Below are 23,034 nucleotides of genomic sequence, written 5' to 3'. Positions count from 1 at the left end.
TGACTCACCAGACCACCACCTAGAACTTCTTCCTAGATAAAGTCACTATTCCCTCACCCAGGGCTTCTACAAATACTGGGTAATTTAAGATCTTACTGGGCCACCTATAAGTTCTGGATTTCTTCAGGTGTCCAAGCCTACTGCAGCCTCTTAAAATTATCTGTTATTACCTGTGGGGATGAAATACTGATGCCAGTGCACTCACAGCAACAGTCAAAAGATCAGACAGTTTGTTAGGCATTTGAATATCCAATCATCATTCCTCCCACAAACAGCTTAATCTGATTATATTAGTTTATTAGCTCAATTGCACAGCACAGATAAACCTCTTTTGGAGGGAGATGAACTCCCTGCCGAGCCTTCAGAACAGAACAGTACTCATCTGGTGTGATAGCTCCATCAACAGCTACAGCCATATTTACCAGGAAGATCAGGTCTTAAAGGACTCACATTAGAGCCAAAATGAGTCAATACACCTAATTCCCATAGAGGTCCTTTAAGAGCCAGCCCTAAAGCTAGGGGTAGAGTTGTCCAGTTTTACTATTCTGAACGTGTCAGTGAAAATCCCTTCACAAATTAGGTTATCTTTCTCCCCTTTAAAGTTTTCTTGCAGAGTAGCATATGGCAGTTTAAGCTGACAAAGCTGTGTACATGAGGGGGAAGCGTGCATGACACTAACACTTAAGGGATATTCAAATTTTATACATGCTCAAGCTACATTAATGCTAAAACTAGAAACCCAACAAGGTCCAACAGGCTCTTGTACCAAAACAGGAGCAGCTGTCCTTCACTAAGATGTTTTCCCTCCATATGGTTTATTGTTGCAGGTCCCCCAGTTTATTTGTTGGGCTCCCACACCTGCCCTGAAGCACTGCAATGCTAGGCTGAACATCACCTTTCTGTTCAACCAGGTGCAGCCTCCATGCCAAGACCATCATCTGACTTCTTTGAGCACTAGTTATTCCTCCATCAACTTTAGAAGCAGGCTACTTACTTTAAACCATTAAAGAAAAAGTCATCAAATTAGTTTTGAAGTCACTACATGTAATATACTACATGCCACCTGCCTCAGTGCCATGCTTAAACTTTGCCTGCCATAGCTAACTCTTGTTTATCTTATCAAAAGGATGTCTGAAGTCTTATGCAAGTTCACCTCTAACATGCTCATTATCCTCTTAGGAGCCACTGAATGAAATGTGAGTTAATGAATAACACAGTAGGAATTATTTCATTATCCCCATGGTGAAAGAGCCATCTAATTCTTGGATATGATGTCAGACTTGAGAACCAGCCAGTGATACTTACTCAGGCTTCCAGTGCTCAATCAAGTGCTACACCAGCAGCGTGCATAGTGAAAAGCTTGGAGGCTGCACTGGCAGCTCAAGCAAGACTGCCAGAGCACAAAGCAAGAGCTACTCTGATAGCAACAAGAGTGAGGAACTGAAGCCTGTCATTTTGCTTCCACAGGAGGGGAAGTTTTTAGTAGAATACTTGTAATGTACAGGTCTTGCACAGGTACAGAAACCAATGCAGTAATACTGTGTGAGCTCTTCACATTTTTCTCTTGCCTCACCCTCCACTTTTACAGTCTCAACCGCACTCCAAGTTACCATCTGTCTCTGGTACTACCTAAGTCAATCTGCCTATTGAACTCCACCAGAAACCCAAGACACTTACAGGGAAGTGTGAAACAACGTATAGATCCTCCATCAGTCATTGGCAGTCCTGTCTTCTGGCATTCAAGGCTACCTCACTTCCACTTTTAAACTAATGCTTTTCACTATAGAACATGATGCCTTATGACTTGAAGCAGATGTTCACACCCATTCCCTGCTAGTATGAGTAGCAAGGAGGACCACTGCAAGAAAGATTTCCTCAGCCTACCAAAGTTCTCCTTCAGGTCATCAAGACATGTGCCTGCAATTAAAAAAAGAAGAGCTTTAGATTACCTGAAGAGTTTGTATGTTTAAAAGACTGTCTAGCTCTGCCAAGGAGACCAGGCAGTTTAAGACAGTGTTTAGAGATGATATTTTGCAGATTTCATAACCATGAAGTCCATCCTCATTGACATTAGGGCAGCTATGATGGGCAGTGCCCTTCAGATAGGTTGACTCTTAGGATACATGTTCCTTCCTGTCTAGAACACCCTCAAGCTTTCTTTAAATTATGCAGTCTGGAGCAAGCAAGCAGCAGAGGTTTGCCCAGTTCATAACAATCCATCACAGAAGCTTGCAAGTATTACTTACCAGGTAATTACTTTACCCTTTAAAAACTTGACTGATGAGGAATAAACTAGTACATAAGCAAGCTAAAAACCTAAGTAAGAGTTAAAACCAGAAAACCTGCAAGACCAAAGCTAGAAGGCAGACATCATGCAGATGGAAAAACAGAACTGTCTGCTTGACATGTCATACCCAATGACAGCACCCAATGCAAGCAGGTTTCTCTGCATGGACTGCACAAACTGAGATGCATTCGCTTTTGAAGGAGTCAGATTTTCCCATAACCTGCAGCTTGCAGTCACTTTTGAGCAGCCACACATTACTGAATTTGCATAACACATCAAAAGCAAAGGATAATTGTACCATACTCCAAATCATTCTGAAGGAAACACTATCTTCAAGCCTAGCATGTGCTGTTCTGTGATTCTAACATGAGTGTGCACACGTAAGATGTATTCGTATTCAAGTCCTGGCATCACAACTACTCTCTCAAGAATGCAATGCTGAAGTATATTTAGCAGGATTCTGTTAATATGATAGCTAGCTTCCATAATGCCATTAAGGTATCCTAGGCTCTGAACCCACTATTGTTCTATAAGCATTCACCTTAAGTTCTTGAATAGTTGTTCAAAATACCTGTATTTAAGATACCACCATGGGATTAGTATTGTATCTGTAAAACAGAAGTTGGCTTTGGTGCAAGTTTCTATTATATTAGAAGTTTCTGAACCGGTATGGGACAGGATCTCTGCATGTGAGGAGCATCTGCATGCAGGCACTGCCTGAGCCTCTGCTCACCACCTCCACACAGGCACTTCCTGCCAAGCAGAAGGTCCTGAGGCTCCCCCAGAAGTCAGAGCCCATTCACCTTTCAGCTGCCCAGCAGAGCACAGCTGGAAATCGATGCCTAAAGGTAAGCACAGTAGTGCAGAGTGAGGTAAGAAACAAGTCTGAGATAGCATGCAATTTTAAGAGGGTAATGGGACAGAACCAATGCCCTCACTTGTGAGGCTGGAAGTGATACTGCTTTGAGTTTAGTCACGTGTTTACATTCCCCACTGAGTCAGAGCTGTCCTTACATAAGGCATCAAGACAAAGTTCTTCAGAGCTTTTCAGTGGGGTCTTAAGAGGCTGTACCTATATTTCTACAGCAGTGTTGGTTAACCAAATCTTCATGCCAAGAAAACTGGCAAAGCCATCTGCAGCCAAAAGAGATTGATCTTTACTGAAAGCATCCTCAGGACCACATCCACACCAGCTGTACACAGAAACTGCCCTAGAGACCTTAAGTAAGATTCTTCTCACCTAAAGCCAGATTTTATGTCTGACCTTGTCTCTTAAAAAGGCTCACATTCTATCACTTACTGAGCAATTCTTTTATATTTAGGACACTCACTTCAAGGGACACACACACTTGATTCAACTGTGTGGTTCAGTGGAAGGACACGGCAACAATACCTAAGTGTCCTAATGCTGCAGTTTCCAGCTTAAATACATCTAGATACAATCACTAGAACGAAGTAAACAGTGTCATCCAGACTGTGGAAGCATCAGTAATTAAAAAACATACCTGCACACAGCATTCTTTGGTGTTCAAATGGGAAGGACAAGCAGGGCACCAGACATTCCCTGTATTAACATAACAAACAGCTGTTAATCCTCAACAGCTGTAAAGCCACTGCAGTTCTTCACACACACCCCAAGCTTCTCACTAGCATTAAGTAGATGCTCAAGTGAGTCAGTTACAAAGTCATTCTATCACCACCACTTTTCTCAAAGCTTAAAAATTAAATCAAGTATTCCACTCCTGGAATTTTCATTACCAGGAAGCTGCAATAATGCTTATTACTTTATGGTTATTGATTTGTTCTCCCAATAAGATAACTCAATCAGTTCCATGCTTTGAGTTAATTATTATTGCTTAACTAACATTAATGCAAACAGAAACCTGAAAAGCATGAAATACACAGTAGGAAACCAAGCTCAACTACCTACAGATAAATGGAATACTTTGTGATCACCTGCAACTGTGAGGGAAATTCTCACACAGCTCTTAACATGCACAAGAAATTTAAAGCCCTGATGATTATATTCAGAAAATGGCCACATGAATATGAAACAGTAAAGACTCAGACTTTTTACTTTATCTAGACACTTTGGATCAGCAATGAAGAAAGGGTTATAATATATAAAAAGCCAGAAACTGGATGCAATATTTCCAGGATATTCTATAAGACTTTGATTCTCTCAGCAATAAGGCACAAATAAGTATGAAATGATTCTCTGAAGAGTCCACCAAAACTCCAGAGATACTGGTACTCTAGAGCTTCTTCTGTGCTGATCAAAAAGTACTTTCAGTCATACTCTTCACATACAATAGAGCAGATCTAGTGTCAAGGATGTGATGGAAAGCAGCAGTAAGATTCAGCCCTGGCACAGCCTTATTTTACAGATGGGGCTACCCATTGTCAGAGAAGTTTTACTGACTGACACTGACAAGGCTGAACTTGGAACTGTTCAAACAAGTACCTCATTTGAAATTGCCAGTATGAGATGTTCAGCCTATAGATGAAAGCCTCTGTACTTAGACAGTGGAAGAGACTTCTACAAAACAATGCCCTTCACTCAGCAAGAGCAGCATGCTCAGAAAATAAGTGAATAGACAACTAGAAAGAGTGATTTAAGTGTCAGTCTTCCTGAGACTAGCCAGGACAAAGTGCTCTTTGTTTTTACGTTTGAGATCTTGACAAATCAAAAATAGATTAAATGTGCTAGCAGACTAGCTTCTACCTCACAGACTGATACATGATCTCATGGAAGGGATCTGCCAAAACTCTGAAGTAACTTACACCAGAGCAAACACAGCAATGCATATGTTCTATTTTCCTTGTCAGTTTGAAGCAAATCATGCTTTTTCAGCATTACAGTAAGCTGACAGGTAATCAATAAAACCTCTGAAGAGCTAGAGGTCCTAACTCTATAGGCATTAAATAACATTAATAAGTTTGTCTTGTTAGAGCCAGAAGGACTATTTGCTTGAGTACCATTACCAATGAAGGCTTTATTACCTCTAGTAACAAGCTCTGAAATACATACATTTGCGATTTGAATGTTTTTCATTTAACCTTGCTAAGTTCACCAGCATTACTTTTTGCAGCTCAGTGACGAAAACTGAGTTACTGAGTAACTTTCCAGTATGAAGTTTCAGTGCATTAGCTCTCACTACTGAATTAAATACACAGCCACCTTAACATCCACAAATCCAATAACCCACTACACCATAACCCACAAGGACTACACACATTTTATCTGCAGAAAACACATGAACATATCAAGTAACATCAAATCTTACCACAAATACTAAACAAAAACCAGCACTTCAGCTGTTTCGGTTAACAATTAATAAAACAGTTCTGAGGAAAAGGAATGAATCTGCTTCCACTGGCTACACAAATCTCAAGCACAACTCAAGCAGCACCACAGGCACACAACCCAGCACCAGACAGCAGAAGAGGCAAACCCTAGGAGAGCTGCTGCATGCTCTGCAGGTGACACTTTCAAACTTAGTTTGATTGATACAGAACACTTTCAGGAGTTACATTTTTGAGGATAATTTGAAATCAGTAGTAACAGCTACCCTTTCAGCATTTAGACCTTCCTGCACCAGAAGTTCAGCTCAATACCCCAGTGCCCTAAGGCAAACCGTGCCCTTAGCTCCAGAGTTGCACAACTCAACGCAGCCCTACTACTCCACAGCCAGCCTAGACGGCAGCACCCTACCTAGTGAAGGCTGCTGTAAGTCAGCAACTAGACGATAGGGACCTACAGAAGCACTTGTTTAATGCTTTACTTGCAGCAACCTTGGTCTAGAAGCACTATATTAAAAAAATCCCCCTTCACAGCACATCAGTCTAGTCATACTGAACATGGCACTAAGACTAAGTTAAGATGCAATGGGCTGACACAACACTGAAACAAAGGTTAAGTTGCAGATTTTCACCTCATATCTGACTGCAAGAAATGCTGTCACTTCTGACAAGGAGTTAAAGACAACAAAGAATCACATTTCAGTTGTAATAAACTCACCTTAATTCCCATTCCACCAGCTCAGTAGGAGCAACATTTCTGGGAAAAGTTTACATCAAGCTACCTCAAAATACCAAGAAAGGATATAATTCAAGCCTACTGTTTTCCACAAAAAACCTCCTAGTTCTCCCTTTGAAAATTCAGTGAGACTTGAAAGTAGGGCAAACCTAACTAGACAGATTAGAAAACTTAGTCCCTACTTCAGAATTTAAGTCTTCAGACCCTTCCATTCAACCAACAAACACTTCATTTTTAAGATATTCCATACACTCAGTATGTGTTATAGTATTCAGACAGCCCATTTTCTTTAGACAATACATTAGTAAGGACCTTTCTCCATTCCTCCCTAAAAAAGAAAACCTGTAAAACTGACATCTGATACAACAAAATACATCACTTCCAAGTTAAGGTGAGGTTAGACACTTCATCTCAGACGTATCTGGACAAATCTCCAGAATTTCACAGGCAAAAACTCACCCTCAGACCAACTCCTAAATCCTAATTTAGAAGCTCAGCACTGTACATACACAAAACTGAAGAATGAAAAATGTGTAACAAGATAGGCACAGTTGCTTGTTTGCTACAGGTCGCATTTACTTCTTTCTGTTAAAGGAAACACCTACCCAGTAAGTTTAGAGTGACACACACCTTGGTATTTAAATAACTGAGATCTAGAGATGTAGGACATAGGTGAGTAAGTAGGAGCTAACTCTTTAAACAAATGCAGGTTTTGACAGGACAAATTCCTATTCTATACTTGAAGAGTTTAAAGGTTACAAAAAAACTGTGTTGGAGGAACAGATCAGCACTAGGCAACAAGCTTATGGCAAAGATGCTCCAAATTCCATGTAGAGGCTGAGCTGTTACTTGTGCAGCACCATCTATTGATTCCCACTTCAAACATTCAGAACTTTCTCTTCCACATTTTTATACGCAATAAAGTATCAGTATGTTGTTTAAACTCTTTAGGAGTTCTGGTTAAAGTGTTATTAAAAAAAGTAACCAAGTCAGCATTGGTTTTGAGAGGTTACAGGTAAAGCAGCTCTTCAGAAATCAACTAATGAGCAGCAGATTCTTCAGACAAGTTCCAAGCCATCATATTTGTTTCAACATGTACAAACTCTGCTAAGTCGAGTCTTTCAACAATACTTAGCATAAAGTCACCTAGGGGAGAATACAATGGCAAAACCTGACTAATTGCTATTGAAATATGGTGCTGATTGTGTTTTCTTTTGCAAGCATGATGGATGCACTGAGTTGTTTTACCACAATTGATGTTAACTCAGCTGAAGGAGCTTCTCTGCATTGCCCCCAGGGTATTTCTTCACCTTTTGTATTTTAGTTAGCTACAAATAGTTAGACAGATCTTAAGAACACCAACCCTACACAGGGACCCTTCCTCCTAAGTTTTCCACCCTTGGAAGTTGGAGGCTTGAAGCTCTTGAAAACAGGTGCTACAACACCAGTTTAAAGTTCACTGTTCATCAACCCATGAAAGTTCAAAAGCTGACCTTTTACAAGCAGTAAAAACACCCAGCTGGCTACATATGCAACTATGCCACAGATGTGCTTCACAGCAACATCCTCAGACTCCTAAAACTCCTTCCAGCAATAAACCCAAGACTCATCAACCTACCTGAACAGACCTGAGTGTCCTCTGCACCTGCAGAAGCAGCTATTGCACTCCAAACCAAGCCTGGAAATTCAAACTAGCTCTAGGAATTCTTTAATTGTCTTGGCAAGACTTAGTATAAAAAACTGTGGAGTTTAAGCACATAAATTCGTTTTTGGAAGGTTTTTTGGCATTAGGCATTTCTTTAAACTGTAACCTTAACCAGATACTCCCCAGCCCACCTGCGTACTTCTAACATGGTAATTCTCACACAAAAATATTAAGACCCTTCTTGCTATTTTCATTATACAAGTCAGTTAACACAGACTTTTGACAAGGCATATTTTAACTTACCACTCCCTGCCTTTGGTAAGTTAAGTCAGTTTAGCTCTATAACAAATGTTACTGGATCTGCAGCATATTTTAGAAAAATTATTTCTTAACCAGTATAAAACTTGGTCTGCTGGGATTGACACACAGTAGCAAGTGTTTATGATGAGACTAAAAAACTGAATTTTGATGGAAGAGCCAGAAAAAACAGCAACAGTTGTTAGGAACTGAAAAGAGATGACGTAGGTTAAGCCATATTGCAGTTGTGGGGCTCTTGAAATATACTGAAGTACACAAGGCTTAGCCCTACCAGGTATCTCATTTCAATGCCAAACAATTTGGGTCTAGGAGCAAGAAGCATGCTAGAAGCAGTAAAGGAACTGCATTCAGCAAAGGCTGACCAGATAATCACTACCTCTGTGTGAGCAGTGGCCCAGGCAGTTAGACATACTGCTAAAACAGTTTAGAAAGCTGGACAATAACCTGAAATAGTAACATTTAGAAAAGTAAGCTACAGGGCACAGTAGCACACAACTTACTCTTTAGTGAGCTGCCAAACCGTTTCCTCCCCAACCAGAACAAATCAAGTTGTCTTATGCAAGAGGAAAAGTCTTCATACCTTAGTGCTGAATGAGAACATGGCGGTCTAAGGAATGATGCAATAGCACTATTAATTTTAATAGGACTGCTCTCTGGGCGTGACCCTCAGAAAGGACAGGAGCACCTAAACTTGTACCTTATACAAACAGCTTATTAAAACACTTGTCTTAAAAATGAAAACAAGAAATAGCTCTTATTGTCCTTGTTATACTCGTCATATACTTGTCAAATCAAGCAAAATTCTTTCATCCTTTGTCCACAACTCCCCAGACTGAATCCTCCACATGACCACCACACCCACCCAGTTCAGGCATCAGCCAGGGCAGTGACAGTAATGAACCTAACCACCCTCCACAGGTGAGCATCATATCAAGCTGGTTTCAAGATTGCTTCCTACTCCAAGCTGATTACAACAGCAGGTTTGGCATTGCTTTTCTCTCAGTGAATTACTAAGAATTCCCATCCTCAGACCCTTCCACTGTTAGATTATTACCAGCCTTTCAAGAGTTCATACAAACCATGCAATAACAATACTGCAGAGGAGTTCAAACCTAGCAATGGAAAGCTAGACAGCTCTTAAGCCAGCCTACCAGTCAACACTGGGGAAGCAAAAGATAATTTGCCTGGAGTAATGAGCTAAGTATAGAGCCACTATGACTACAGCTCCCCAATTATTTTTGCATTTCTTTCAATGCAAATGAAACAGCTTGGGAAGAAGCAGGCTTCAGCTGCTAGTAGAATTAGTTACTGAAGCTACTCCAAGCAAAGATTGGTACTTAAGGTACCAAATTCTACAAAAGCAGCACCAAGAGTCAAGATCAGCATCTTCTAAATTACTGAGGATGTTTTTTACCATCCTCAGTTCATTATCATATTTCAGCATTTTAGGGAATCTTATTCTACTTTAGAAAACCCCAACAACATACTTATCTTGTCTAGTCCTCTCACTAGATCAGTGTTCAGCAGTTATCCTTATAAAGTATCAGCATTCATCCTGTCATTTAAAAGCCAAAATTCCAGTTTAATATGTGGAAGACATTTTGGTTCCAGATAGTTCCTGCAGAACTGAAGGAGGTAAAAAGCAACATAACAGCAACCAGGCACACTGGTACCATTATGCAGCTATACAAGAAACTGCTATCTTCTGAAATAATCTGTTAATGAATAATAACGATTTTTTTTACTTTAACAAGGCTTTATTAGCACTACTTACACAGCTATACCTCCACTGATGCCCCATATGGTCACAGATTCTGAAAGAAGGACCCATGATTACTTGTACCACCACAGTTTTCTTGCAAGGAAATTTCCATACAAGTACCCTAATACATGGCTTAAGCATTTTTAGGTATACTGGACATATAAAATATTGATATATTGAAGTTGTAGTCCTTTTATCACAAACTAAGGAGTTTTAGAGCAGAAATCTGATCTCCTTAGGATCAGATGCTTCCCTTTGGCTTTGCCAGAACACAACCCAGCAACAAAATATTCAACACTTGGACATGGAACTCCAAAACTGAAAATTTCCATGTGGCTTCTCTCTGCAGTCCCAATTTACTCATCTGTTATGTACAGGGATGCTCTGCAGCAATGAAGTACACTAACCAAACACCTCCAAATCATGTGATACCCATGCTTGAGTCTGAAGGGATTAAGAGATTCCAGCCCAGAGTAAAAGAAAACAAGCAAGCTATTGTATTCTGAATTAGAAAACAACTATGCCTTGACCATAATCCATTAGCCAAACCTACAAGGAAAGCCTAGCAGACCTCAAAATATTTACCTTGTTCCATCTTCCTTTTTCCTCAGAGAGTTCAGATTTTCCCAAAATGCGAAAAGGTGCATTCTTTTGGAAGTTACTCAAAGAAAGGTTCACTGAACATAGACAAAGATGATAATTTAATAATAACGGGTATCCAACCAGAATATAATGCCCTGTTCACAGCAAATTCCTGCACCAGCAGTGAGAGAAAACGAAGAATCTGAATTCTCAAATGCACTCAGTAGTATGCCCATCAGTCACCATACAATTAAAGAACAGGAACACTTAATCGTAAAGATGAACACTTGTTTGGTAAGGATTAATCATTAATTTGATGAAAATCTTATCCACTCTTAGAAAAACATACACAGTGTTTAGATGGAAAGCAGTAAAAGGTCTTACAAGTTTATTGCCTCTGCCTGCAGTCTACATTAAATACACCTCACTTGCTTTCAGCTTCTATTTGTTAAAGGAAAATAATCAAAATAACCTAAAAATGAACCTGTTTAGACATTTTAGTCAGGTTTACTGGATCAAGAGTTCAACAATGCCTACCTTAACATATTTGTTCTCAGAAAAAAAGATAAGGAAAATTCATGTAGAACAGTAAAATCAAAGCTATCAGCTCACAACACTTCAAAAAGGTGTTTTTACTCTAGTCAGACCACAGCAACCTGGCTGCAGACTGGATAGTACTGTCTTCACACTGATTTTCAAGCAAAGCTGCTCTGCAGTATGACAGGTGAGTTTTCTTCTCATAGCCTCTTGTCTTGGCTCATCTGTTCTTTGTCAGGAGATAGACAAGTATTTTAAAAGCCTGAACTTACAGAGGACCCACAGGACAGTAAGTGAGCTTTGATAACAGTAGTTTTTAAAGTTAGAGAAGGCTGGAGACAGGTAAAACTGAGGACAGTTTTCAGCTGCAACAAATCCAGAACTAGGTCTGAAGAGATCTCAAAGCAAACACCCTATCAAGGATGCAACAAACAGTATAATTACAAACAGAACTTCACAGCATCTCATTTTATCTCAGGTTTAAGTTTCAATGATAGCAATTACAAGCTTACCGATAGCAATGCAGTAAGTAAAGCTTTCACAGGTACACATTTAGGTCAATTACAGCTACAAGATGAAATCACACTTCCACAGCAACTAGCTTACTCCCTTTCCTGATCTACTTGCAGAGAGAACAAGGAGAGTCAGACTTGCTGGTCCCCTTTTAACTACCAGAAAGGAAATTCCAGGGGAACGCTTCCCACCAACTCCAAACCTAGCTGTAACCACTTCCATGAACAGCTTAGAACTTAAACTCATTTTGAAAGCACACAGCAGTAGCATAAGAGTGATAGGACAAATCTTAATACTAGATCAACTAGTAGACTGGATCGTTCTAACATTTTTCTGTACAACAAAATTGAGGCTTCATTTCAAAAGTACTGAAAGTTATCTTAATCATGTAACATCTACTGTAAAATGTTAAAGGTATTAAGACACCAGCCATAAGCAGTTCCAGTGTTACAGCAAGTTCAAATAAATTGTTCCTAATCTCTCTGGGTGTTCAGTCTTTTTGTTACCATTTCTTTAATTCAGCCTTCAGTTTCACTCTTTGATACTTTCAACTACAATTTCTAGCAACTAAATTAACTGAAATCAAAATTGTAGTAGTCTGCCCTTGATCTATGAAGTGTTAAACTCTACATGACAAAGACTCAAGAAAAGATCTGCTTTTCCATGTATTTTCTGAAATCCAGTCACTAGCTGTACAGAAATCCCCCAAAAATAAGACTCCTACTTGTGCAGAACAGTCAAACCACAGAGAAACTGAGGAGTCATACTCACAGGACTTGGAAGGCTTGTGATCCACATCTCCCCTACATAAAAGGCTGTTCAGAAGGGTGAGCTGGGGAGATGGCAAATGCAACACACCCTGCAGGCAAGTCCTGCCTTCGCTCCACTCCCCAAGGGTAGTCAGAAAGCCAACCAAGTGCATCTTGTCTTCACAGACTGGATTTCAACCCACACCTTTCAGCACGCAGACAGGCACTTCTGTCCCCTCCTCACACAGGTGGCTGAGAGCCATCTCCCCCACGCGCTTCCACGAGCGTAGAAAGCACTCCTGAAAGCAGTCTCATTCTGTCAGCAGCCTGCCCTTTCCCGATTGATAGAGGAGTCAAAACCTTCTTTTAAAAGGCACAGTGAACAAGAAACTATTTTTATTTCTTCCTAAAGATGTCCTTTCAGGTAACACTACAGAATTAATGCTTTGATTATAGCCCTAGTTTCCAGTCCCAATGTTGGAGAAGCAAATGAGGCCCACAAAAGGGCAACAGAAAACTGTTCTAACAGTGTTTCTATAAATAATGTCTATACCAGTGCATAAATCTCTGGTATTAGAAAGAAAAACTGCAAAGACTTAATCATGGCAATGCAGCAGTCCTTCTCCACAAATTCAACTTGAAGTGCATTACTTCTCCCCGTACCAACTATATATTCTAGGAACTAAGCATTACAAGGTAGCAGAACAATCAAAAATACTTAAAGGTTATTAGAGTTGTATATGCAAAAGACATCATACAGACAGGCACCCTAGCTAGATATCTCTATATCAAGCTATTTGGTTTTCAGAAATCTCAGTTAAAGCATGATGTATAGCTTTTCACAGGTTTTTCCTGATGAAAATCTTTCCACAGTCTTAAAATAGAGTAAGAAATACCACAAATGAGAGCCTTTGGTAGAAGTCTCACCCATGGAGATTGTGTACTCACATCATGGGAGAAACACATACAGATAGTAAGTTACTCTGATAATGTTGTTTGATTGAAAAGTAGGAAACTGAAATTTTAGTGAAAAAAGTCTTTTCCAATTCTCTTCCCAGTAAAGGCTAAACAAAGCAAGACCTGAGAAGGTAGATCCTGCACATCTGCTAGAGATAGTCCCAAAGCATAACTGTAGTTCTGACATTAAACCAAGACAAAAAAGCTCAAGATATCCAACATTCCCCAAGTATGTTCAGCCTTGAGTTTACTAGGTACCTGCAGCTGTAGATCCATGCACCTGCAGAACTGCCCCAACTCAAGAAACCAAATACCTAAGTCCTGCTTCTGCCTCACAGGATCTAACAGTAGGCTGATCAGCACAAGCCTTCTCAGGGACCCAATCCAGCGGGCAGAAAAGCACATTGAAATCGATTCTTCCTGTAACCAAGTTAAAATGCAATCACAGCTTCTTACTTTAAAGCTCTTCCAGAAGATAAAAAAAGACAGTACTGTAAGAGCTTTGACATTCATGCGCTTGCCTATGAAGAGCTCTCCAGCTCTCCTCACGCTGGAGGCTTCCACATTCCCCCAGAAGTACGCACCAGACAACACACTAGAGGGAGTTCTGTGAGAAGCGCGGCCTAACCCTGCAGAAACTGTCACTCTGCAGAAGATGCAGGAGTGGTTGGACTAAAAATCAAATGGAGGGGAGCACAGAACACACAGCTTGAGAGCAACATACACAACAGGAAGACGACAGTTAAATATCAAAGTTCAACTACCAGAACACAAATCTTTCCTACATGGATATTCACTGTCTTCTAGGCCATGTTCTGGAAGCCCAGAGGCCCATGGCAGCCTGCCTTGCTGTTCAGTCTCCAAAGTTCAAACATTTGAACATCCTCTGTCTCAGCTCTCACTATAAAGACACACCCCAGTCAGTGTGGTGGGCTGTTCTGACTGCCCTTTCAAAAGCTCAGCTCTTAAGTAGCCAGGGACTAACATTAAGATTCTGATTTCATTCTCACTTCAAGCTAATTCCACAGGTGAAAGGATAATTTTCCAAGCTATGCTCAGGCTTCACAGCCAGCACTAGTTCTGCTTCACACAATACACAGTAGCTCAAAACCCTGAAGTTGACCACTACCATGCTATTCACACACTGGACAATTTGATGAAGAATTGATGTCACAAGTCAGTGAAAGCATCAGCTGGATCAGCATCTCAGATGAAAGCCATCAACAGCATACCCAACATCATTTTCATCGTGGCTAGTCAGTCCATCACAAGGAACACTGAAAACAGTGAGATGTGCTGAGCAAGGCCAAAGACAACCTGTTTTGCTTTTCACCTTCCAGCACTTCTCTAAGGCTTGGTTTCTTTGATGTTCTGTCCTCTTTCAACTAACACTGAACTGCAAAGTTTTATTTTAAAGTCTTTGCAATTCAGTATTTTTGGTTTATCTAAAAAAGGGTTTTAAAGCTACTTAAAATTATCAGCACATGTTACTGAGGACACATTCCATTACTGGCATGACTGGTACAACAGCCTGCCCCCAAGCCATCCTATCAATGCTGCTTTACAGCTTTTCACTTCATCCCTAGCCAAGGGGAAAAATAACAGACTAATTTCTCTAAAATTCGGTTCCACTAAAATCTTGTTCAAAGTATTAACTTTTTCAGAAGTGGTAATACTTCAATACAGCAGCTTGTACAAGTTTAGTTACAATGTCACTTAAAGGCCGCTCAGCTTCAAGACTTCTGAAATCCAACTCTCCCAAGGGCAAGAACCACCTATTTAGAGACTTTTTCAGAGTTTAGGGGTTTTGCTCCCCCACACGCCACCCCCCCTTAACAGAGTTTGGAAGGGTTCCACCACCTACATGATGGCTATTGCAGTGTCGCTACTTGCCTCGCTCATGGACATACACACACAAACTTCAGAAAAACTTCAAACTAGACCATACTAAGCTTACTTTGTTGCAACTATTTTCAGAGGCCTTGTTCCTCCTCATGGGCATTAATGCTGAAGCACTCAGCTGCCCCCCAGTAAGACCACAGAGCATATTTCCAGTTAACAGCTTAACTTGCAGCCACATATCAAACCGACTGCCGCTTTCTAAACTTCAGATTAATATTCTGTCAGAGGTGTTTCAGAAGATGAACCAAAGGCAGGAATCAGCAACTGTGTTTTAAGCTAAGCCTTCAAAAACTGCTTTTTGATGGATATCTATGACCCCAGAAATAGCTTATCCATTTCAATTAACATTCCAGAAAGCCTTCTGCTTTACTCTTCCTCCCTAGCTCGCTTTGCATGGTGTGGCACTGCAGTTCCAAGCTTCACTTCCAGGCACATATTGCTGCTTAGTGAAGGGGAACAGAGCACCTCTAGCTCAGAGCAACACAACGCAGGCACTTCATAACAGACTAAAGGTGAAAGATATCACTGGTTTCAACAAGATAATGCCAAACTTCTCTGCTACTACGGCTGTTCTTCCCTCTAGTTCTGATTAGCAGGGACTGACCTGAGGCCTTCCTTATGGGATAAAACATTACCTCCAGAATCACTGCAGCCAGTTGGTATTCACCTCCTTTACACCACCACCAGAAACTACTAATCAGACAAGGGAAAGAACAGGTCTGGGCTACTCATGCTCTAGCTTACAATTAGATTTCTATGGTACCATAACCTGTCAGTCCTTCTCAACTGCTCACCCCAAAGCAAGGGGATGAAATCTTGGCTGTTTCTGTTACCAAATACATTCTGAATATGGACAGTTGACACCAAATGATGCTGTAGTTTGTGACCTCCTCCCATCCCACGAGCAGCACATACAAGCAGCTGAGATGCATGCAAGTCAATATACCAGTCAGGAAACAGCAGCCGTGCACCGTTCAGGATTACTGCATCCAGGGCAGCTGTGATGCATTAGGAGTTATTATCTTCAGTTTGTTATTGGGCATAGCAAGCCTCAGTAAAAAGTCCGTATTTCAGATTCCTGAATTAGCACTAACTTCACTTTTAGGTCTTTCATACAAGCCATTCAGTCACCCTGTAAATCTGAAGTACCACAAAGATAGTTACCTTTTAACAATCCTGTTAATTCACAATAATTACAGCATGCATTGAGTGCTAGGCATATTCCTAAAGTTCTCCTAACAGCACTGGGAAGTTGTGGCATAAATGTTCAGAAGGAGGGAAGGAATTATAAATCATGAAGCTCATTTCCCAGAGTTAAAACCCATATGGCATCTAACAGGCAGATCTTTACATCACCAGCTACTCGAGCTTGAGACAAATGCAGAAGAGTTGCACATTATGGCTTAAGACAATTTAGCACTTAGAAGCTTATTTTTGAGAGAAACGTATTACTTTGATTCAGCCAATGAAAGCAACTATGAAACAAATACATATTTAAGTATCTAGACTTTTCATCCTGGTTTACAGTATTTGGTAAGTACTACTGCACTGTCTGGAGTTACATGCTCTGGAAGACACCACCGATACCAAGTAGAAGACTCCAATCTCATATCCAGTTACACATCCCAGTAGAAAGCTACAAGAGCAGGAACAGCCATCACATTCCTTTGACCTCTGCAGGTGAAAAGATCTCAAATTTTGTGCTGGACACTAATCCAGGTTCCTCTAATTCGCTCCATGAAGACAATTCCTTTTTCCTTGCTACAGCAGACTTGTCAGACTCCTGCCTATTACTTAAGCAGCCTAACAATAACCTTTTGCTTGAGTTACTCCTTTTTTATGGGTTAATTGCCAGCAAAGCACTGCAAAGCCACGTTCCTCCTACTCTTGAAAGGCTGACAACATATTTCGCTCCACCATCCTGGGTTGCCTGTAGGTGGAATGAGATCTGAGATAAAACATTGTATCTATCTTCAGAAGCTTGGGCATGCTCCTTTTCCATCTCCTCCAGCTGTGGATGGCCATTTTTATGAAAAAAGAGAGCTTATCAAGCTGACCTATTCCACCTACTTGGTACCATCTGTGGGATGCACAGTATATTACTTAAGTAGGCTGACAATGATATTTTAATACTTTCTAGCACGGACAGTTTTTATAATAGATATTAACAGTATCCTAGATAGGTGCCTATAACACTGCCAGCAAGAGAACTAAACTCAATTCTCAATATATCACTCCTATAACTTGAAGCAGGACAAGAGCATCTTTAAGCACAACTGCTCAAAAACTCACCACTGCTCAGCAATATTCTTTCTGCACATTTGCCCCTCCCCAAACTCCAAAGCAGGCACACACAAACACTTGCCACTGAAGCATTTTAGAATCCCATGACCTGCCTTTACTTATCTGCAGAAAGTTTCAACACTTACAGTTCACAGTATTTCCTGTACTAAGAAAACACTTTTTCTATCTTCCAAAACCACTGTGATCAGTAACCGCTAAAGCAATGCGGATATCATATGTCAGCCTCCTCCCCTGAAGTTATCTACAAGCACTCCTTCATAAAGATTCCTTCACCTCCACCAAAAAGTTAATTTTCAAATACTACAGCACATGCTTTAATAACAAACAAAAGGCACCTCAGCCCTTTATCTTGAGCTTAAAGCATGACAGGTATTACAACAAACCTGCCATAGTTCCTTCAGTCACACTACCATCCCTTCCCAATGGACTCACCTCAGCATTTAAATATACCTTTATATTCATCATAAAGCCAAGCTGTACCACTACGCTCAGCACTACCTGACATGATTCACTAGACTGGCTCTTTTCTTCTAAAAGAAAGCCCATGGTTACAAGGGCTCTTCACACAAGAAAAACAGGTGAAACACATAGGAGAAGAGCACATATCAGACTTGAAAGTCTGTAAACAGAGTTATAAGCTTACACCCAGCCTTCCCCCCAGTGAGGAAAGTATGCATGGAAAAGAAAGAAATCAGTTTCTGGTACAAAGAGAGGTGAAGGAACACAAGGTCTCATCTGTTGATAAAACAACATTCCCTAAAAGACTCAACAGCAGAAGGAACAACTTCAATGCAAAAACTTAAAAATCCATGTTGGGGGGAATGGCAGGAGGGGGTCGCAAACCACTACTTACCGGAGAAGGGCAACATCTGCTCAGTTCTCAGCAAAAGAATAGGACTGTTAAAGAGGAACACGGGGAAGAGGCACAATTAAAGCCCCCAAACGACGTAAATAAAAAAGCCTTAACAAGTCCCACTTATAAAAGGGAAATTTTGACCCCATGCGCAAGGACAGTTGAACACAACTGATACCACGGCCAAAGCAGCAGGAGAAGCCGAGCACGGGACCACAGCTGCCAGCGGCATGAGGCGATCCCTCAGCTCAGCTACGCGGGCGAGAGGGAGTCAGCCACCCCCGCGGGGCGGGCAGGGAGGGGGCTGGCGCCAGGTGAGGCCCACGGACAGCGGCAGCGACCAGGCAGGGAGCCCACCTTCCCCCTCCCGCGCCCCGCCGCGAAGGGACGCGCCGTCAGCCCGCGGCAGGCCCGCAGCCGCGCCGCCGCCCGGGACGGCATCCCTGCCTGCCCGGGGAGGAGGCCGCCACCCTCGGCCGCGGAGCCGGGCGAGCTCCTCAGCCCGCCGCCTCCTCCCGCGGCGGCCCCAGCCGAGCAGAGGGGCGCGGAGCAGAGGGAGCCGGTGCCGGGTGCCCGCCGCTGCCCCTCACCCCGCCGGCCGAGGGGGCGTGCCGGGCCCGCGGCCCCGCAGCTGACAGCCCGGCCGCCCTCCTCCAGGCCCCGGCCCGGCGGGCCGACCCACCCCCCCGCAGGACGCCGGGCGAGCCCGGACGCCCCCGCCGGCTCCTTACCGCGGGGCAGGGCATGGCGCGGAGCCCCCACACCCCCCCGCGGGGCGCGGCCTCCTGCCTGGGCCGGGGTCGCTGGGCTCCGGGCTGCCTCCGCCGCCTCTCACAGCCACAACAACATGGCGGCCGCACGGCAGCGCCAAGCGCGCGCCCGACGCCGCCGCCTCCTCCCCCTGCCCCGCGGGGCGGCGCCGGGCGCGCGCCGTTCCCGCCCTCCGCGGCCCCGCCGGGCCCTCTGGAGCGGGGAGTCCAACGGGCAGCGCCGCGTCCCACGGGGTCGCCAGAGCCGCAGCCATCCCCACGACCCGGCAGCTGCTCTTCCTCGGCAGGTGAAGCTGCCTCCCCCTCCCTCCTTTTATAACCCTGGGGGGTGCTTACCCGTCCGCAGCTGGCGGAGGCCGGTCCTCGGCCCGGCCCTAGGCACCCAGAGCCCCGCCGAGGCAGGAGGTGCGGTGCGGTGCTACAGACGGTGCCTCAGGAGAAGGCTCCGCGGCCGCTTCGGCCAACCTGTAAGACAGGTAATCGGTGGAGGCGGGCTGGAGTTGAGTGCTGAGGGGAGCTGCGAGAGCAGGAGCTCTGTAAAGCCGCGGGCTGCCCACACCCCGCAGCATCCCTTTAGCAGCAGGGCCTGCAGTCCTGGGATCCTCCTTAGGAGTCCTCCAAAGCCCACGTGTCCCTTGGAGAAACACCCTGCACGACTACAGAAGTGTTCTTGCGCACAAGGTCTTCTGGCCGAGGCTTTCCTCTGCTTTTGTGACATTCAGCTCAGCTGTAAGAACATGCGTGGCCGTATGCCATCAGTAGACGCACTGTCCAAGCCACCCTGAGCAGCCCGCAGCTCCTAGAGCATGAGGTAATGGAGAGCAGGGAGCCAACGTGAGGCACAAGAGCCAAAAAATACATGGAAATTGAGAGACAAGTGATAAAAGAGTATGAGCGTCAAGCAACAAGAAAGGCACAAGAAAGCTTGAGAGGCAAAGGCAGCAGTGTCAGAGGCAGCAGGGTACAGTTGGCAGGAAGCGTTGCAGTTTCCAGAATGAAGCTGTAACTAAGCCTTGTGCAACGGAGTTCCTTTTCAGCAGCAAGATTTATATCTGGGTTTTGTTGCAACTGTGACGGATCATTAATGCTTTATTTTTATACATATCTTTAATTTACAATAGTGTATGTAGGTCAGGTTGTACTTTTGAGAGATATTTTCACCTGCTCCTCATGTTCGCCTTGATCTGAAATGAAATGCTTGCAAGTAACTATAAAACGCACTCCTAAATTATCCACAGGACTCTCCCTCTGAGTCCAAGGCTAGTCATTGTAACAGATGGACTTCAGTCTGTCATTAAGTCATGTTTAAGCTAGAAGCAGCATTAATGTTCAGAGAGAACAATACAAAATACAGGATCCCATGTCTTTAAACTCAGATATAAGCCACGCAGTGAGTTGTGTTCTAGTTTTGCTCCCTTGGTCAGGGACAGTAAACATTTGAAAGGAAGTTAATGCCCCTCTAAAGGGATTTTTTCCAACAACAAGCCATCATCTGAATGCAAATGTGATCTGAAAGTCAATATGTACCTTCAGAAGAACTTTGGAAGAAATACAGGTAACTGAAGGGAAAAACAGGATTCCTGGCCTGTTTATACCCAAAAGCAATGAAAAAATGTTCACCCAGTATAGCTGTATCTGAAAAGGATGTGTGTTGACCGCCTTAGGAAGCAGAATATGAATTTTGAAAAGTCCCTGTTAAATCATTGCCTTTTGCAGAATGCCTGGAAGGAGATCAAATGTGACCTACTTCAGGAAGCCAAATCCTGGAGACCTGGGGCTTTGGTGCAGCAGAACCTGCTGGTCACTCCTTCTGGTTTTTAAAGAGGGGGAACTAGCCAGAGTGCCATCACTGTGACAGGAAAAGCTGTGCACTTCTAGCTGCTTATTTCAGTGACACAAATCATCATCTTGGCATTATCTTTACCAATACAGTGAAACACATTGTGTGGAGACTTTCCATGTCTGAATGTGAACGAGTCTCTCCATTTCTTGTATTCCAGTACGGTTTTGAATAAATGTTAGGTATAACTCCATGTTAAATGGCTTTTGCCTCTATTTTCTATGATGAGCGGGGCAAAGGATGATAGCTAATAAGAATTATTTTATAGAAATGGAAATTACAGTACCCAAAGGGGGAGTGAGGCCTGGGAGACTCTGACATGCCACTCAGGGAGCGAGGTGTTCCCCAGCCCGTGGTTCCGACAGATCTGGAACGTATCCTCACTCATCCAGTACAAAGTTTTTAATTTGTCAGGTTCAGGGTGGTTATGAATTACCGGGGAACTACAGAATCACTAGTTGTGTTAAGCAGGAGGGAGAAAAACAATCCAGTTAGTCTGACCTCAAGAACAGCAGAAGCTTAGAAAATAATGGAAACAGTAGTTGGGGACAGACAAGTGGGAAATAAAGTAAAAATGTGACATAGTTTTACAAAAGATAGATTTCATTTAACTAAGATTATACCTTTGATAATTGTTTTCTAGACAATGGAGTATAATAGATTTAATCTAACTGGATTTAATATTAAAAACAAAGCCACACGGCAAATGTATAGTTCATCTGGGGAGCAATATGGTAGGTAAGAAACTAGCTACTACAGACAGGTGACAATAGTTAGGGTGGAAAGGTAGACTCTGAGGGTGCAGCTGTGCTCTGTAAGAAATGTCTTGGACACTACTGGCAGATTCAAAAATTCAATAAATTAATAGAGACCAGGTCCGTAAAAAAATAGCCAGGTGGAAAAGGTAGGGAAGTCACATCAAACAGACACCACCTGTGGATGTATGGGGAGTGCAAAGGGAGGAGAGAGCGGGAAGTGGCTGGGCTCCAGTGTTGCCCTAAACAGCGTCACTGGCTGCCCCTCTCAGGGACCACGGGGAGCACAGGCTGACCCTGCGAAGTGTGTCTTCCGTTCTTTTGATCTCGCACAGTATTTTTGAGGCAGGCCTTGGAACAAAGGGTAGGAGTGAGCTGATGGCACAAAGTTGGGAGGCACCAGCAGTGCAGAGGGAATAGCTGTATTGCTGGAAGAGTTGGATAACAGTGAATGCTGGCACATTGGAAATGGGATGAAATTTAATAGTGGAAAGTACAAGGTCACGCACTTGGGAATTACTAATGAGAATCTCTGCTGCAAGCTGGGAGCTCATCAGTTGGAAATGACAGAAGAAGAGAAAAATCTGGGTGTATTTGTTGATTTCAAGATGACTGCAAACACCCAATATGAAGCAGCTCTGAGGAGAAGCACATATCAACTAAGATATTTCCAGGAGAAGGGAAAAATGCTAATACCATTTACAATGGTATACAAAGCTCTGCTGCAACCTTCTCTGGAATTATGCATGCAGCTCTGGTCACTTTTAATCAAGGGAGACAAACATAAAATGTGACTGGAGAATAATTACAGGGTAATCCTGATTTTTTTTCTTATGTAAGGATCTTGAAATAATTTGTTTAGCCAAAAAACTGAATGCTGAGAAGGGATACAGTTGTTCTCTATGAAACTTCAGGGAGTAAACACAGAAGTAAACACATCTCCCTTAAGAGCAAGGGTGATGTTAGTGGAAGAGAAAACAAGTATCCGATGGCCATGAAAAGTCTGGGCTGAAACATGAGAACACCAGAGCTTCCAAGAGCTGGAGTCCCGAGGCTCTGGGTCATCCTTCCCAGAGCTGCCTTACCCGGATGCAGTTGCTACCAACAGCTGAGAACTGACCCGAAAGACCCAACAAGTCCTTTCCAAACCGCTCTTACTGTCTGAGATGCAGGCACTGAGTTACTTATGAAAAAGGGACACCTGATGTGGAAAGATACTCT

At 42.9% G+C, this 23,034-nt stretch overlaps 1 protein-coding gene across 5 annotated transcripts in view; it reads right to left on the bottom strand.

Annotated features, from left to right (window-relative positions):
* Positions 1-19,302, bottom strand: part of MTMR3 (myotubularin related protein 3) — an 85,876-nt gene extending 66,574 nt beyond the window's left edge. For 4 of the 5 annotated variants that reach the window (XM_074921337.1, XM_074921340.1, XM_074921341.1 and 1 more), the window contains exon 1: positions 19,180-19,302. The gene's annotated coding sequence lies outside the window, so the exon portion shown is untranslated. Of the gene's footprint in view, positions 1-18,448; positions 18,493-19,179 lie in introns of all 5 variants that reach the window. The other variant, XM_074921338.1, reaches the window with a different exon arrangement.
* Positions 19,303-23,034: the final 3,732 nt, after the last annotated feature.

Source organism: Athene noctua, chromosome 17 (genome assembly GCF_965140245.1).
Source record: "Athene noctua chromosome 17, bAthNoc1.hap1.1, whole genome shotgun sequence".
In the NCBI taxonomy this organism is placed as follows: domain Eukaryota; kingdom Metazoa; phylum Chordata; class Aves; order Strigiformes; family Strigidae; genus Athene; species Athene noctua.
The sequence above is the reverse complement of the archived record's forward strand: the minus strand, read 5'-3'. Positions and strand labels throughout refer to the sequence as shown.